We start from the raw sequence: 17444 nt of genomic DNA on the forward strand, positions 1-17444 counted from the left end.
AAGCCAAAATAGGAGTTCTTTAAGAAAAACAGTAGATATTAATCTAAAATCTGTTTTTCCAGGATTTTAGGACGGATTGACCGCATCCACAACATCAGTGACGTCTGGGGATTTATCAAGCAGAATCTCACTTCACAACACGGATACGAACACTGCCGTCATCAGCGCAGCAAACTCAATACACTCAAACCGTCTGTCTGGGAAAATTGGATTTGCCGAGCATGTGTTTAGCATAGATGACAATCTGATCTAATTTATGCTTTGCTTCAGATGAAAACTGCAGATCTGATGAGCAGAAGAAACTGGTGAGAGGGAATTAAAAACCACAGCAGGGCTAATAGAAACACATTAAAAATTCTTACGCAATAATCTAGCATTAAAGGGATAGTTCACATGAAAATGAACATTTCCTCAAGGCGTTTGGAAACTATTATGAATTTCCAGTTCTGTTGAATGCAAAACAAGATATTTTGAAGAATGTTGTAAAAAAAAGCAGACATTGACTTCTATAGTGGGAACAAAAAGTACTGTTGAAGTCAATGTCTGCTTTTTATTTCTTTGTGTTCAACAGAAGGAGGAAACAGGTTAGGAACAAAAGTAAATAATGAAAATTAGAGAGGCATCATTCAAAATTGTTCATCAAATTTATCCTGTAAAACAGGTAATTGCTAAATTTTGTAAAGATGTTGATTTTAAATGCGCTTTCTGTAATGATAAAGAAGAGAGTATTGTTCATTTATTTAATGATTGTATTTATACACAATTGTTTTGGTGTGATCTTTTCTTTTTTATTAAGCAGAGTGTGAATATTGCATTGGAATTGAAAGAAAAAGAGGTTTTATTTTTATGAGAATACAGTCGACTTCAAATTTTGGCATATTGTTCATTTGCTCATTATATATGGAACTTTTTTTTTCATAAATGTAAATGGGCAGTGAAAAAAACTAATTTTACTCACTTTAAAATAGAAATAGGTCATTACCTATGCACGATAAAAGAAACAAAAAATGCCAAAGCAAAAAGAACTGTTAATTATTTATTTTAAAGCCTTAAATTTGGTTTCTTAAATAATTGTATCTATTTATTTAATTTCTTCTTATATTGTATTTGTTTGGATGTCAATATAATGTTGTCATTGCCCTTCTGATATTGTATTTGTTTGGATGTCAATATAATCTTGTTATTGCCCTTTCTTATATTGTATTTGTTTGGAAGTCAATATAATGTGGTTATTGCCCTTCATACAAGTTCTGTGTTGTAAAATTGCAATAAAAAAAACAATAAAAAAAACAAACAAACAAAACAAAAAACAAAAAGGAAATAATGACAATTTACATTTTGGGTGAACTATCCCTTTAACATCGTCTTGCTGCAGATATTTATCATTCTTACATTTTAATTAGTTAATTAGTTATTTTTAATTAATGTGCAATTTCCAGTTCTGTTGAATCTATTTTCAATTTCCAGTTCTGTTGAATGCAAAACAAGATATTTTGAAGAATGTTGTAAAAAAGCAGACACTGACTTCTATAGTGGGAACAAAACACTGTTGTCGTCAATGGCTGTTTTTATTTCTTTTTTTTTAGTGTCCAACAGAAGAAAGAAACAGGTTTGGAACATGTTTTGCATTCAACAGAAGTGGAGATTCATAATAGTATTGAAACAGTTGAGTGTGAGTGAAGAAATGTTCATTTTAGAGTGAACCATCCCTTTAATGCTATTGATCATAATTTTTATTGTGTTTCTATTGGCCCTGCTGTGGTTTTTATTTCCCTCTCACCAGTTTTATAGCAGATGATTTGGGTATTTTTTGATCAGGTTATAGTGGATATGCCGGTTAACTTTCTGAATTAATATATAATGTTTTCTTTGAAGCTCAAAATGTGACTCTTTTTCACTTATTTTATCATCCACCAGGAGAAATCCAAAGTCCAATTTCTCAGAGAGGTGCACATCTAATTAAGATTTAAGAATCATGAATATCTGCAGCAACATGATCTGTAGTAATATATCATCTGCAGCAAAATAGCAAGACGGTTCACCCCAAAATGTAAATTGTCATCATTTGCTCAAGATATTAATGTCCTAAAAAAGCAGACATTGATTTCTATAGCAGGAATAAAAATACTATGGAAGTCCATGGCTGTTTTTCAGCATTCTTTAGTATTTCTTTATTTGTTCACCAAAATAAAAACTCAAATTTACATATTGGGGTGAACTATCCCTTTAAGATCATCTTGCTGTCGGCGCCAGTGGTGTAGTGGTAAGTGCATCGACATAAGCACTCCGGTGCTCACGGCGACCCGAGTTTGATTCCGCCTTGCGGTTCTATGCCGATCCTTCCCCTCTCTCTGCTCCCCATGCTTTCCTGTCAGTTCTCTCTACTTTCCTATCCAATAAAGATGAAAACCCCGAAAAAATAATTATATATATATATATATATATAAAAAATCCTCTTCCTGCAGATATTCAGGATTCCCCAAATCTTACATTTTAATTAGATGTACACCTCTCTGTAACTTTGGATTTTTATCCTGATGTGATAAAATATGTAAGATTTTAACTTAAGAAAAGCACGAACGCTTCAAAGAGCACATTATATATTAGTTCAGAAAGGTAACCGACATATACATTATAACCAGATCATAAAAACGACCAAAATCAGCTGCTATAATGCTGGTGAGAGGGGTTAAAAACCACAGCAGGGCCAATAGAAATACATAAACTCTTGATCAATAAACTAGTATTAAAGGGAGAGTTCAGATGAAAATGAACATTTCTTCACTTGAGGTGGTTCGAAACCATTTTCAATTTCCAGTTCTGTTGATGGCAAAACAAGATATTTTGAAGAATGTTGTAAAAAAAGCAGACATTGACTTCTATATAGGAACAAAGAAACTATCGAAGTCGATGGCTGTTTTTTATTTCTCCATTTGTGTTAAAAAAAGAAAGAAACTGGTTTGTAACGAGTAAATGATGACCATTTACATTTTGGGGTGAACTATGCCTTTAAGATCATGTTGCTGCAGATCTTCATGATTCCTCAAATCTTACGCTTTAATTAGATGTGCACCTCTCTGAGAAACTGGACTTTGGATTTTCTCCTGGTGGATGATAAAAGAAGTGAAAAAAATTTTAGATTTTAACTTGAGAAAGTCATAAATGCTTCAAAGGAGCCCATTGTATATTAGTTCTTAAGTTCACAGACATATAGATTATAACCAGATCAAAAACTAACAAAATCAGCTGCTATAATGCTGATAAGAGAGAATTAAAATCCACAGCAGGGCCAATAGAAACACATTAAAAACTTTTACATTAAAATGAATGGTTCACACGAAAATGAACATTTCCTTACTCAAGGCGTTTCAAAACTTTTATGAATTTCCAGTTCTGTTGAATGCAAAACAAGATAGTTTGAAGTATGTTGTAAAAAAGCAGACATTGACTTCTATAGCAGGAACAAAAATCCTATAGAAGTCAACGGCTGTTTTCTTCAGCATTCTTCAGTATTTCTTCATGTGTTCAACAGAAGAAAGAAACAGGTTTGGAACAAGAGTGAATGACAATTTACATTTTGGGGTGAACTATCGCTTTAACATCGTCTTGCTGCAGATATTCATGATTCCTCAAATATGCACGTCTCTGAGAAACTGGACTTTGGATTTTGTCCTGATGGATGGTAAATTAAGTGAAAAAGAGTCACATTTTGACTTTAGAAAAGCACGAACGCTTCGAAGGAGCAGATTATGTATTAGTTCAGACAATTAACAGATATATACATTATAACCAGATCAAAAACTACCAAAATCAGCTGCTTTAACTAAGGCTTGACATAAAAACACAACCAAAAAATACTATTGTTTTTACAGATTTAGCTCTGTTGAGATTATTTTTTTAGAAATAAAGGCAGTAATAACAACCATCCTAAAACTGTTTTGTGGGTAAAAAAAAAACTGCAATATTGACCAAAAAAAAAATTAACTATTAACCAAAAATACTACCAAAATTACCCCTGTGCTGGTTCAAGTCCCAGCTGGGTCTGTTGGTGTTTTTGTGTGGAGTTTGCATGTGCTCGCTCTGTTGGCATGGGTTTCCTCTGAGTGCTCCGGTTTCCCCCACAGTCCAAACACATGCGCTATAGGGGAATTAAATGAACTAAATTGTCCATGGTGTATGTGTGTGAATGCAAGTGTGTATGGATGTTTCCCAGAGTTGGATTGTGGCTGGAAGGACATGCGCTGCGTAAAACATATGCTGGATAAGTTGGTGGTTCATTCCGCTGAGGCGACCCCTGATAAATCAAAGGACTAGACCGAAAAAGAAAATGAATTACTGAATTTATATTAGAGCATTGTTCTTAATTAAATAATTAAACAGTATTTCTGAATAATGTATTTTTTAGATTAGATTAGATTCAACTTTATTGTCATTACACATGTACAAGTACAAGGCAACGAAATGCAGTTTAGGTCTAACCAGCAGTGCAATAGCAGCAAGTGCAGGATACAGGTATAAGTTATAAAGTGCAGTTATAGAAAAACTATGGTGATATTTACAGATGGATGTACTATCAACATTATATACAGGTTGTATTAGCTATGAACAGATTTACAATAAAGGAATATATGTACAGGATGCTATTAATAATCAGAAGTGTGCAGATAGATAAACATAATTACAAATGTCCATGTGCTGTGGGTATGTCCAGTTCAAGTAAGTGAATCAGTGCAATGAATATGTGCAAACATTAAATGTGCAAATGTTAAATAGTGCAGTGATTGTGAGGAGTATAAGTTAGAGGAGTGTGGGGGGTGTATTGGGGGGGCAAAAGAGTCAGTGAGGGGCAGAGTTCAAAAGGAAGACAGCTCTGGGGAAAAAGCTGTTCCTCAGTCTGCTGGTTTTTGTCCGGGGGAGCCTGAAGCGCCTGCCGGAAGGCAGGAGAGAAAACAGTCTGTGAGCAGGGTGAGAGGTGTCCTTAAGAATACTGCGTGCTCGGCGCAGACAGTGTTTCTTCTGGATGTCCTCTATGGCTGGCAGTGTAGTCCCTGTGATGCGTTGGGCAGTTTTCACCACCCGCTGCAGTGCCTTACGCTCAGCAACAGAGCAGCTTCCATACCAGACGGTGACGCAGTTGGTCAGGATGCTTTCTATTGTGCAGCGGTAGAAGTTCACCAAGACGGCTGATGAAAGCTGGTTCTTCTTAAGTTGCCTCAAAAAGAATAGGCGCTGGTGAGCCTTCTTGACCAGACTGGAGGTGTTGGTGGTCCAGGAAAGAAAAGGGTCCATTGAGATGTAATTTCCAAGGAGCGTGTTGACTTCATGGTTAAATGTATGCAATGTTGACAAGAACATTTAATTCCATATATTTTGTGTGTTTTTTTTTATAAAATGATGATTAGACAATATTTTTTGTGCAGATTTAACACTAAAAACCATCACTGAATCAGTCATTCAAAAAAAGAGACTGATGAATTGAAATTGTTTTCTATTATTGATGGATTCATTCAATTCCTTCGGCTTAGTCCCTTATTTATCAGGGGTCACCACAGTGGAATGAACCACCAACTACACAGCCTTCCATCCACAAGCCAGTACTGGAAAACACCCATACAGTCTCACATTCACACACACTCATACACTACGGCCAATATAGCTCATCAATTCACCTATAGCGAATGTGTTTGGACTTGTGGGGGGAAACCCACGCCAACACGGGGAGAACATTCAAACTCCATACAGAAACACCAACTGACCCAGCCGGGACTCGAACCAGCGACCTTCTTACTGTGAAGCCACAGTACTAACCACTGAGCCACCCCTATCATTGATTCATTCAGGAGTAAAACAACCCAGTGTTACTCCAAGACAAACAAACGTTCTCAACTATTTTCATTGGTGCAACTGAAAATAAAACTAAACTTGCTGCAAACAGAACTCAGTCAGCATGAACTTCTTGTTTCTGGTGAACTGTTGTATAAAATCAACACACATTTGGAATGGAGCTCATGTAATAATGACTTTCAATAAGACAGCACTCCTGCTTGTGGGATATTACTGATGTCATATGTATTATAAATACAACTATACAGGGATAATTTTCAATCATTTTCCTTCGGCTTAGTCCCATATTTATCAGCGGTTGCCACAGCAGAATGAACCGCCAACTTATCCAGCATACAGCTGCAATCCAGTACTGGAAAACTCCCACACACTCATACACTACGGCCAATTTAGTTAATCAATTCCCCTATAGCGCATGTGTTAGGACTGCCCATGCCAACACAGGGAGAACATGCAAACTCCACACAGAAACGCCAACTGGCCCAGTCGGGACTCGAACCAGCAGAGGGGTAATTTTGGCTTTCATAACTTGAATTATTAGCTTGTTCTGACTGCATCATCACAGTCAATAATTTCAGACCTTCATATTTGTTTTTTTTCTGACTGACATACTTCATAATGTCAGCTTGCACCTCTATAAAACAGCAATGACCATATCTAAATATGACATATAGTCACAAATATCAATCGTCAGCTAGCCATATCAGTTTCACTTCTCGCTACCAAAAATAAAACTTTCACTTCTATTTTCTCCAGAAATTTGCTCTGGGCTTCACCTAAATCTCAAAATAAGACATCAACAAGCTTGTCATGTCATCTAATAAACCATTACACTATAAAAATATATGGAAATTAGCGTTTTTCCATATTCTGTGCTTCATGATTTTATTTTTCCCTCGTTTATTTATGCTTTTGAATTGCATTATAGAAGCTTGATCTTTCTTCAAACAACTTTTAACACTGAAAAGGACATTTTTCATAGTTTTCAGTGCTATATTTTCTAGGGTGGTGTTGTATATTGCACTACAAACACCTTGCACACTCTCAGAAATAAAGGTACACGAGCTGTCACAGGGGTGGTACCTTTTCAAAGGGTACAAAAAAGGGCCGTATTGGTACATATTAGTACTTAAAAAGTACAAAAGTGCTCCTCTTAAAATTTTTAGGTACTAATATATACACATTTGAGATACCAATATGGACCCTTTAAGTACAAATGTGCAGCTTTTGAAAAGGTACAACCCCACTGACAGCTCATGTACCTTTATTTCTGAGAGTGTAATAAACTGACAGCACATTTTCTGTTGATTTACAGACTTATTTATCTAGATATTATTCCATATACATGATACTTTTATTTTAAACTACTAAAATTGTAAATAAGTTAAGCTTTAGAGTTGAATTTTCAACATCAAAAGTGGACAGAGCAGAGGTCAACATCCCATAATGCAATTCACAACTACAAATAAACACACATGCGGAAACTGTTCATTAGCAGATATGCATTTAACAGTGTAGTAAAACTCAGCAAAAGTTCAGTATGGACAAATCTGAAGGAGTTGCATCAATCCTCATCTAGTTGACATTTTATCATCGTGGAGATATGAAGTAGTTACGCACAAACACATGTTAAAGTGCAGGAGCGGAGATGTGGAAATATTCAAAATATCCAATAAAAAAAGCAATATAACCACCCTTGATGACCTACACTGATAAATATGAAACGTGCTGCTCATGTTTGTGTGCAAAACGTGACATTATTATTACTTGGGGTTATGGGATCTCTCAAACAAACATGCATGTAAACTATATACACAATTAAAATGATCATGTCTAATAGCAATAGACATGTTTAACACTATAAAAGCATGCATTGTTTAAAAAAAGCATTTTCTTTTCAACTTAAATAAAATGACGTGCCTGGCCCAATAATCAGTATACAGACTTATCGCACAACACATGGACATGACCGCAGCAATATATATAGTCCATACATAAAAAACAATTCTAGCAACATTTGATCTGATTGTGCAACATCTCTATCTCTATTGGAGGTGTCACTGTAGTATTTACTATAAATTACTATAGTATATTCTCATGTGGGCATTTGACAACAAGATAACTCGATCTGGTAGTTTTTTCTACTTATTTTTACCCTGGACATTTTAGTTAACATTTATGATTACTTTTTATTTAGGATATGCATTTTCACATTCAATGCCTGATTATTAAACTGTTAAAAGGACTATAAATAAATCAAATATTCTTAAGAATGAAATATGATGTGCTCTTTGGAAGAGAGTACTTGCATTGTGATGATATTATATTGTCATTCTGGCATTATATAATAATGAGTGTCATAAAAAAATGACAATAAAATAGTTTATCGCAATATATTTTGGTGCAATTTATCCTACAACAAAAAATAGATATCGTGGCAGGCCTAATGCCATGCAATTAATTGAAATTCAAGTGTGATTTCAATTTAGGCTTACAAAAATACACACATAGAAATTTCTTTCAGAGTTTTTGATTGTTAGTTTTACTCAGATCTGTTTAACTTAGCTGTTGTTTTTTCATGCAGGGAATTCTGGGAATGAATATAAATAAATAAATATAATCATTTTTCAAATTCTATATTTTTTCCCCTGATTATTTATGATTTTTAATTGCATTATGAGATCTTTATCTTTCTTGTAACCTTAAAAAGCGTGAGAAAAAGTGACTTGTATGAACATTTGTAATAGTTTGCAGTGCTATATAGTCTGCGTTGGTGTTGTATATTACACTACAAAAACCTTGTAATGAATTGCCAATACATTTTCTGTCATTTTACAGACTTAATTGTCCCTCTATGTTAATTCTTATACAGTATATTATTATGTTAAACTAGTAAAATGTCAATAAAAGTCACTGTTAAACTGTAGAGTTGAATGTTCAACATTAAATGGCGACAGAGCAGAGATCAACATCCCGCAATTCACAACAGTAAATAAACTGAACACAAAATATGGAAACTGTTAATTAACATATGTTTTACAGTGTGTGCATTTCTGTGAATATCATAATGTAATGTGTATTTATATAGCACATTTAGCCTCCCCAGACTACCACCAGTGTGCAGCATCCACTTGGATGACGCGACGGCAGCCACAGGACAACGACGCCAGTGCGCTCACCACACACCAGCTATAGGTGGAGTTGAGAAACAGTGACTACGTTGACATGGACACCAATAACTCGATTTTAATTACGACAATACTCTGATTAAGAGTTAAGCATGTAAACAGCGATTTTTAATTAATTTAACCAGATTAAGGTCATAATGGAACTACAGAGAAATCGAATTAAGACGTAGAGTATGCCGATTTTAGTCGCATTATTGAAGTGCAGTACAGACATGTAAACACCTTAATCGAATTATTACCGTCATGTAGGACATTTCGCGACAGGATAGCACACACACGGCTGTTTGACACTCTTAGCACCTACCCAGTCAGTGCAGACCACAGACACCTGCATCTTTTTTTGCTTCCATTCAGCATGTGGTAAGACCTTCTATTAAAACAACTCTTCCAGCAGTTCATAGTTGCATCCAATATCTCGTTTGTCATGGAGGGCATGCATGAAATGTTCGTGAATGAAAGTGCCAAACTGCAGTTAAAGTCGACAAATTAAAAATGAAACACCCGAAACTGCATTAAACTCCAGAGGAAATGCGTATAACGCGGTGACGCAGTGACATTAAAAGAATTATGTGTTATAACATGTAAGAGGGATCATGAAAGTAACACTTAAAAAGCAACTCATGTAAACACCTTAGTCTTAATATTCTCTAAATTAGATTAAAGCAAATAATTTGATTACTGATGTCCATGTAAGCATAGTCAGTGATAAAGCCAATTTGGCCAGGACACAAGGGTTACACCCAGGGGCGTCGCTAGACCCAATTTTTACTGGGGCATGTGCCCATCTCCGCGTGTGCGCAGAGAAATTGCGCCTCTCCGCGTGTGCGCCTCTCTCACGCGCTGCTCTTCTGCCGCGCAGAAAAGCAGCGAGTCCCGGTAGTTAACATGCGCGCCAAAATAGCAGCCTACTTACTTGTCACGCATCGCTCATGCATTGTAAAACCAGCGTAACAGCCTTTTTTGTTTAGCTAGTCGACGAAACTAAAGTTTAAACAATATGATGGTGATCTTACCTAAGCATGCCTCCTGATTTTTTTGTATGAAGCATAAATGAGGGATGAGGAGTCAGAGAGGTAAAGACTTAACAAACCTAATTCTCTGCCATGTGTCAAGTCTAAGACAACAGATAATTCTATAACACATTTTTTTGTATTTTATTGAATTGTCTATAGAATTTAATTCAAATAAAATTAATATATCACTCCAGTTTTGTCTAAACATTGTTTTCCAGTTACATTTAAAATTTCGAATAATAATTGTATTTTATTTATAATAAATATTTCTTTAAAAAAATATATATGTATATACATATTTTATTATTATTATTATTATATATTTTTTGGTGCCCTAGTAGAGCTTTATGTCTAGCAACGCCCCTGGTTACACCACTACTCTTTACCAGAGGTGCCTAGGATTTATAATAACCACATAGAGTCAGGACCTCGATTTAATGTCTCATCCTAAAGACGGATGCAACTTTTGATTAGTGTCATAAGTAACAAAAGTTGTTGTCATCTTCATACTGCCCTGTAGAGTTAATATTACCTAACTGCAGCTAAACATGTTAAGTTTAACCTATGAGTTGATGTTTTTTAGGAATGCACAAGTAATAGCAAACCATCCAAAGCATGTTTTATTTGCAATGTATGAAGTACTGCCATCAGGGAAGTGATAAAGAGCTCCTTTGTGTTAAAGTAATCGTTACAAGAAGTAATTTATACCAGTGTCCATTAGTATTTTAAATGATAAACTACTTTGAAGGGTGGTTGTTGGTTAATGTTATATATTGTCTTCTTTTTGTATGTGTAGTGAGTCTAAGACATATGTGACATGTTTAAGTCCAAGATAAATATCCTGAACAAGTCTAACTCAGCTTAAGTGCATCGTAGGCTAAAGGAAGCATGTATTTATCTTGAGCCTGTCGACTTCCTATAGAAGCAAACACATTTAAAACCCATGCAAAGATCATAAACATACAGCTCAGGGACCTAGATTCTAGAGCAGAGCATTCATAGGCTATTTAAAGAGCCGTCTGACCCGTAACATGAGCATGAGCCATCAATTAGACATTTCACCTAAAGCAGTGAGACGGAAAACGGAGCTTCCCAGGCTGAGGAATGGGAACGGGATCCAGTGGCACCGAATTGCTGCCAATCATTGGTGCACACTGGGAGAAATGCTTGGTTATAGTCCAATGCATCCGCAGAGAGCGTCCATGTGGCATATCTGATGAAGTTTGCATCGCTGATTCTGTTGTTGTTGTTCTGCATGTTTTTTTAAATACAGTTGAATGCAAAATGATTAGCTGTAATTTTTTTAGATTTTCCTAAGTGCTGTTTAACAGAGGGAATTGATGACATTTTAAACCATAATAGTTTTATGAACTAATTTCTAATAATAACTTATTTTATCTTTGCCACGTTCAACTTATTTTGAAAGATACTAGTGTTTAACCTTAAGTGACACACTGAAAACCCTAAAAAGTTGACTGAACTAAATTAATTGAGTAAACTCGTTGCCTCAGTTTAATTGAGTAATGAAGTCTCCCAAAACGAGCATATTCAAGTTTATTTAACTTGCCGGTTTTGTAGACTATACTTAAATTGTTCAGTTCACCAAACGTAGTACTAAGTTTGGTGAACTTAACAATTTAAGTATAGTCTACAAAACCGGTATGTTCAAAAAAAAGTTCAGTCAACTTTACTTATTTGTTTAAGTAAAGACAACATTAGGGTTTACAGTGCATTTAAAGGCTTAACTAGGTTAATTAGGTTATGTTTTATAGATAATTGAAAAAATAAAAATAAACGCAATAGGGCTAATAATATTGACATTAAAATAATTTAAATAGGGTTGCAAGATATTGGAATAATCTGACATTGCAATATTTTCTTCGACATATATATATATACATACATACATACATACATACATACATACATACATACATACATACATACATATATACATATATACATATATATATACATATATATATATATATATATATATATAGTGATATCAATTCAATTTCACCAGACGGCTTAAATAGCTGGATTTGGATCATTTAGATTTGGGCTGTGCGATTAATCTAAATCAAATCGCAATTTGAAACGTTGCAATTAGTTAAAATCGCAAGAGGCTGCAATATGAAATATAAAAATATATTTAATTTCTCCTGCCCAGAGCAAATGGGTGACTGCCAGCTGTGTGTGACAGTCTTACTAGGCAATTAAGTACGTACACTTTCGTTCTGCCCAATCAGAATTGTGCAACCGAATTATGACCACAATAAAAAAACAGGAAAGCATTGACAACAGGGATGATGGCGTCTGCCGCTTCAGAAGCATTAATAGACAAATTCATATCAAGGAAACACAGCATTTGTAATAAGGGAATATTTGGTTTTTAAAGTCAGACACCAAACAAAAACAAGTCATTTTTAAGAGCTGTCGCAGAATTGTTGCCTCAGCTTACAGAATATTGAGCTGAAGCTTGACTACAACATTAAATCGTAAATCAAATCACATTATCTGTCAAAAAAAAATTGCAATTAAATATTTTCCCCAAATCGCACAGCCCTAATTTTGATAATTTATTCATATGGATTGGTTAGGATTCTGGATGGGATTGAATCATGTATAAAATATCATGAGCACATAACAAGCACATACAATATAGCAAAGATAAAAGTGAAACAAACTGTGCTGTATGGGTTTCTGGTAGGCATAAGATATGGGATGATAACATGTAAAAGTCACGGTTTTAAAACCGCTAAAACTTTCTGTTGTGCTGTTCCCTATATATATATATATATATATATATATATATATATATATATATATATATATATATATATATATATATATATATATATATATATATATATATATATATATATATATATATATATATATATATATATATATATATATATATATATATATATATATATATATAGGGAACAGCACAACAGAAAGTTTTAGCGGTTTTAAAACCGTGACTTTTACATGTTTTTACATGTTATATATATATATAATAGTGTGTGTTTTTGAAACTAACAGATGTCATTTATTTATATTAATTATTTAGCCTGACATGTTTACTGCTCCAAAATAAATGTTTCCCAAAGTAAAATATATAGTGTTCAATGGGGAAGAAAGTTGTTTTGTTTTTTTCCAAGACAATTAAAAAGAAGATATTTTAGAGCAGTAATCACAATACCATGATATTTTTATCCAAGGTTATCCTACCGTCAGAAACTTATACCGGCCCATGCCTACTTTCTGGGGAGTCTAGCGGTATTCAGGTGTGTGTGTGCATGTGTGCGTGCATATATATATATATATATATTATAAATAAAATTATTATTAAAGTTACAATTGGTCAAATGTCTTCTAACCAAATGCTTTAAACTCCTGAAAATGCTCATACAGTCAGTCACATTAAAAAAAATATGCATACAATAAACTTTTACTCCATTATTGTCAAATTTTGAGGTGACTGCAAAAATCCCTTGTGTTTTGATCTGTTGTGCTATAGTCCTAACATGTGAACTTAACATTGCACATCTTGTGATGTGACTATTGCTGATGTGCACATTGTGATGTCGATGTTGAAACAATATATTGTGCAGTCCTAGTTTTAAAAATAGATGCTTTCATTCCTAAATTTAAGGCTTGTATAGGTTTTCTTTTGGAGAAAGTCTTATTTAAGAAGTATTTTCTTAGCATTTTTCATTTGTCATAATAAAACATAACACAGTATGATGTGCAGTTAAAATACACAACCACTCATGACCTTAAAAATAATAACAGAAAGAGTCTAAATTATGGAGAAATAGAAATTATGCAATAGACAATACAGACTATTATTTAAAAACTTTAGATTTTTTAGGAAATAAATATAAATATTTATTAATTATATTTAAAACCTTTGACAGGATTGCTAATAATTTTGCTTTCAACTGTAGATAAATTGATGTTATTTTTTACTATTATGATTTGTTTTCCTTTCAAAAGTAAGGAATGATGAATACTTGCTATTCAAATCCAATATTTATTATAGCGTTACACGATATTAGAAAAATCTGGCATTGCAATATTTTTTTTGCTGCGATTTACATTGGGATATTAAGATAATTCCACTAGATGATTTGAACAGCTGTATTTGGAAAGATTTCATTAATTCAGATCAACTGTGATGATCAACTCTTTTTCTATGCAAAATGTATCCGCATAAATTATAATAAATTACAAGCAAAAATCTATGAATACAGCAATTCTTCATGGATTTCTGGGGAGTCTAACAGTATTCAAGTACAGAAATTGAACAATCAATTGTAAAATATCATGGTCATCATTGTATTTAAATAGTATCTTTGTTTAAATCTTTAATAAATAATCTAATTCTACAATGTAAATAGGGGTGAAACGGATCACGGTTGATTCGTATGGATTACAACGCTTCGGAACACACGGGTAATACTTTTTTTTACTTGTATATTAATCCTAAATTTGTTACGATCACATAGACAAAGCTTCTCGCGTCATTCAAATCACATGTATGAAAGCATTCAGGCTTTCCTGTAAAATATAATGATGACGGAGGAAGATGTGGTGGGTTTCTCAGGTTATTAAAGGTGTTTTCTGTCACTACTTGTTTAGCCTGCATTAATGCATTCAGTGTAAGCTGCACGATTAATCATTTCAAGAGTTCACACTTAGATATTGTTTGACAACTGTTAGCAGGTTTTGCATGCTGTCCCGGGAGAGAACCCTGAGCTCGGAGATAGGTGAGCCCAGGGCTCCCGCCTGGTCCATAGAGCATATGAGGGGAGTACGAGATCAGGTGGTTCTCGAGAGCTCCCCGTGGTAAAAGAAAAAAGGAGGAGAAGGGGTGGATGGGGGGTTTCTTCGGAAAACGAAGATAAGAGAGTAGTTCTAGCTAGGCTACTTATAGTGATTTGGGGTTAATCTGATTGGCTAACTAGTGAATGTAGATGAGTGGCCAGCTGCAGTCAATCATATCACGTGCTCCTCTCGAAATTAGTTTGAAAACTTCACTAAAAGATCGGGATCTCAACACCCACGCAACATTAATTATAAACTATGGTGATTAGCAGATGTTTATGAATCCTTTCAATCGCTGCATTCAAATCTGTGATTGAAAAATGCAAAAATTAAGAGACTCAGTCTTTAGTCTTTTGAGTTAGTTATGAAGTTACAAACAGTCAAATAACACAGAAGTACTGGGAGAACAGTGTATAGTTTAGATAAAATCACTGATGCTTATGGTACAGATTAAAATCACTATCATGTGCATTTAACGATGCTCAAAAATTAAGTTGCACGCAGCAATTACATTATTTAACCAGTAGGTGGCGACAACCTGTCATCAAAAATATGCCACTGAATAATTCTTCAGCAATGATCATCCAGCAATGAAACATGAAGATTTATGAGTGAAGAACTGAATCATTTATTGAAGATGAAACTAAAAATAAATACGGGTTGTACAAATGATAATAGATTTCTACATTTAGCATTATCAGCAACAGTAGAAGCAGCAGGTAATTTTTCACAGTACTGAATATTTTACATTTATTTGTATTCAGCTGATTATTTCTTCATGTATTTTCTAATAAAATTACAGCTTCTAAGTTCTGTTTGTTAAATCAAAATGCGTCTTGCAGTGCCGTTTCTGTAATAAACGGAAAGCAAATTGAATTTGTCTCCTCCCCTTTCTGGCTGATCTGAAAAATGGTCCGATTCGTGACTAAAAAACTATAATGTAATGAAACCGTGAGATTTGTGATCCGTTGCACCGCTACTACTATGATTTTTTTTTTTTAAATCTCTTTCATGAATACTTGCTTTGCAAATCCAATCTTTTTAACAATAAAAACAGTATTAAAAGTATTAAAATATATTAAATAAATATATTATAACAGTAAAAAATATATATTTTAGTGCTATAACATTTTTTTTTCAATGAGAGACAAACAATGCATACCTGCCATCTAATATGTTAGCATGCATGATTTGTAAACATTACGCAAGACTTAAAAACATAATTCAAAAATGTTATATAACACCACTGACATTTTACATAGGAATTGATTAATGCATAACATAATACATTATTAATTATATCATAATATTATGCAATATGATTATTTTCTCATGCATTGCACTCTTCTGATTACTTTTAAACAGACAAAAATCATTATATTGCTGAGAATATGCCGATACATATCCATATGTACCATTCAGTGAAAGCAAAAGCACTTTATAACACACACACACACACAGACACACACACGCACAGACGCACACACACACGCACACACGCGCACGCACGCACGCACACACGCGCACACACACACACACACACAACGCCTGACGATTGATAGTAAAAGTACATGGCTGATAGAATCCCTATATAAATACAGTTTATCAACACAAACACTCGTCATGTGTGGATTTACAACACTCCACCCCAGCTGGTGGCCTTTGCTCTCTCACTCTGTGTATGTGTGGGTGTGTGTGTGTATGTGTGTGTTTAGTATGGGTGGAGGGTTTAACAGCCTGAGAAAGCTCACTGCTTCCACATACAAACACATGGTGGACACAAACCACACAAAAACCCCGCTTAATCGTGCGTACTTAGTTTACACAGCAGCCTGGCGAATATAACCGCGAACACATGCGCGAAAAGCTCAAGTTAAATCAAGAGAAACTGAAAACATGATCAAGATACTCACTGTGAAAGAATCAGCTGATACAACGGTGACTCAGTAGAGCGCACTACTTCCGCATTCACTGGCGATGACCTATGCGTCAGCCAATCACGAGGGGCTATGACTGTGCGCTCGACTAATGGCGAGGCGGGATTCGGAGAGTACTAGAGTTCTAGCAGCCAATATGGAATTACGGTGGGTAAGCGGCTCAAACAACAGGCCGCCTGAGTCCACGAACACACCCACAGGCGGACTAATCAAAGCGAGGGTGAAGTAAGGGGGCGGGTGAAGTGTAAGCCAATAGAAAATCACAGCGCGGCACTAGGGGACCACGTGGTGCTCATGCACGACTTGTGTTAAAGGGACGGAGATGGAAACAAGACAAAGTTGAAGCAAAACTGAGCGGAGATCAGTTAGATAGGTAGATAATAGTTAATAAAACAAATTAACACACTTATTATGTTAATATCAAGCAAAACCAGTTCAGACGTGTTCAAAACTGAGCGGAGATCAGTTATAGAGGTATAATAGTTAATAAAACAGCATATTTATTATACTTATCGAAAACAAAACCATAGCTCACGTGTTCAGAGCATCACATTACACCATAGTGTCTAATAATAATAACGCATGTAAAGAGATGAGTTTAATACTATAGTAAATTAAGGTAA

General features: G+C 34.6%; 1 long non-coding RNA gene across 1 annotated transcript in view; it reads right to left on the reverse strand.

The window, feature by feature from the left end:
* LOC130228786 (uncharacterized) overlaps positions 1–16873 on the reverse strand; it is an 86627-nt gene extending 69754 nt beyond the window's left edge. Inside the window, exon 1 of the long non-coding RNA XR_008837809.1 lies at positions 16798–16873. This is a non-coding gene — a long non-coding RNA (uncharacterized LOC130228786). The remainder of the gene's footprint in view (positions 1–16797) is intronic.
* Positions 16874–17444: the final 571 nt, after the last annotated feature.

The sequence above is a fragment of the Danio aesculapii genome, chromosome 5, assembly GCF_903798145.1.
Source record: "Danio aesculapii chromosome 5, fDanAes4.1, whole genome shotgun sequence".
In the NCBI taxonomy this organism is placed as follows: Eukaryota; Metazoa; Chordata; class Actinopteri; order Cypriniformes; family Danionidae; genus Danio; species Danio aesculapii.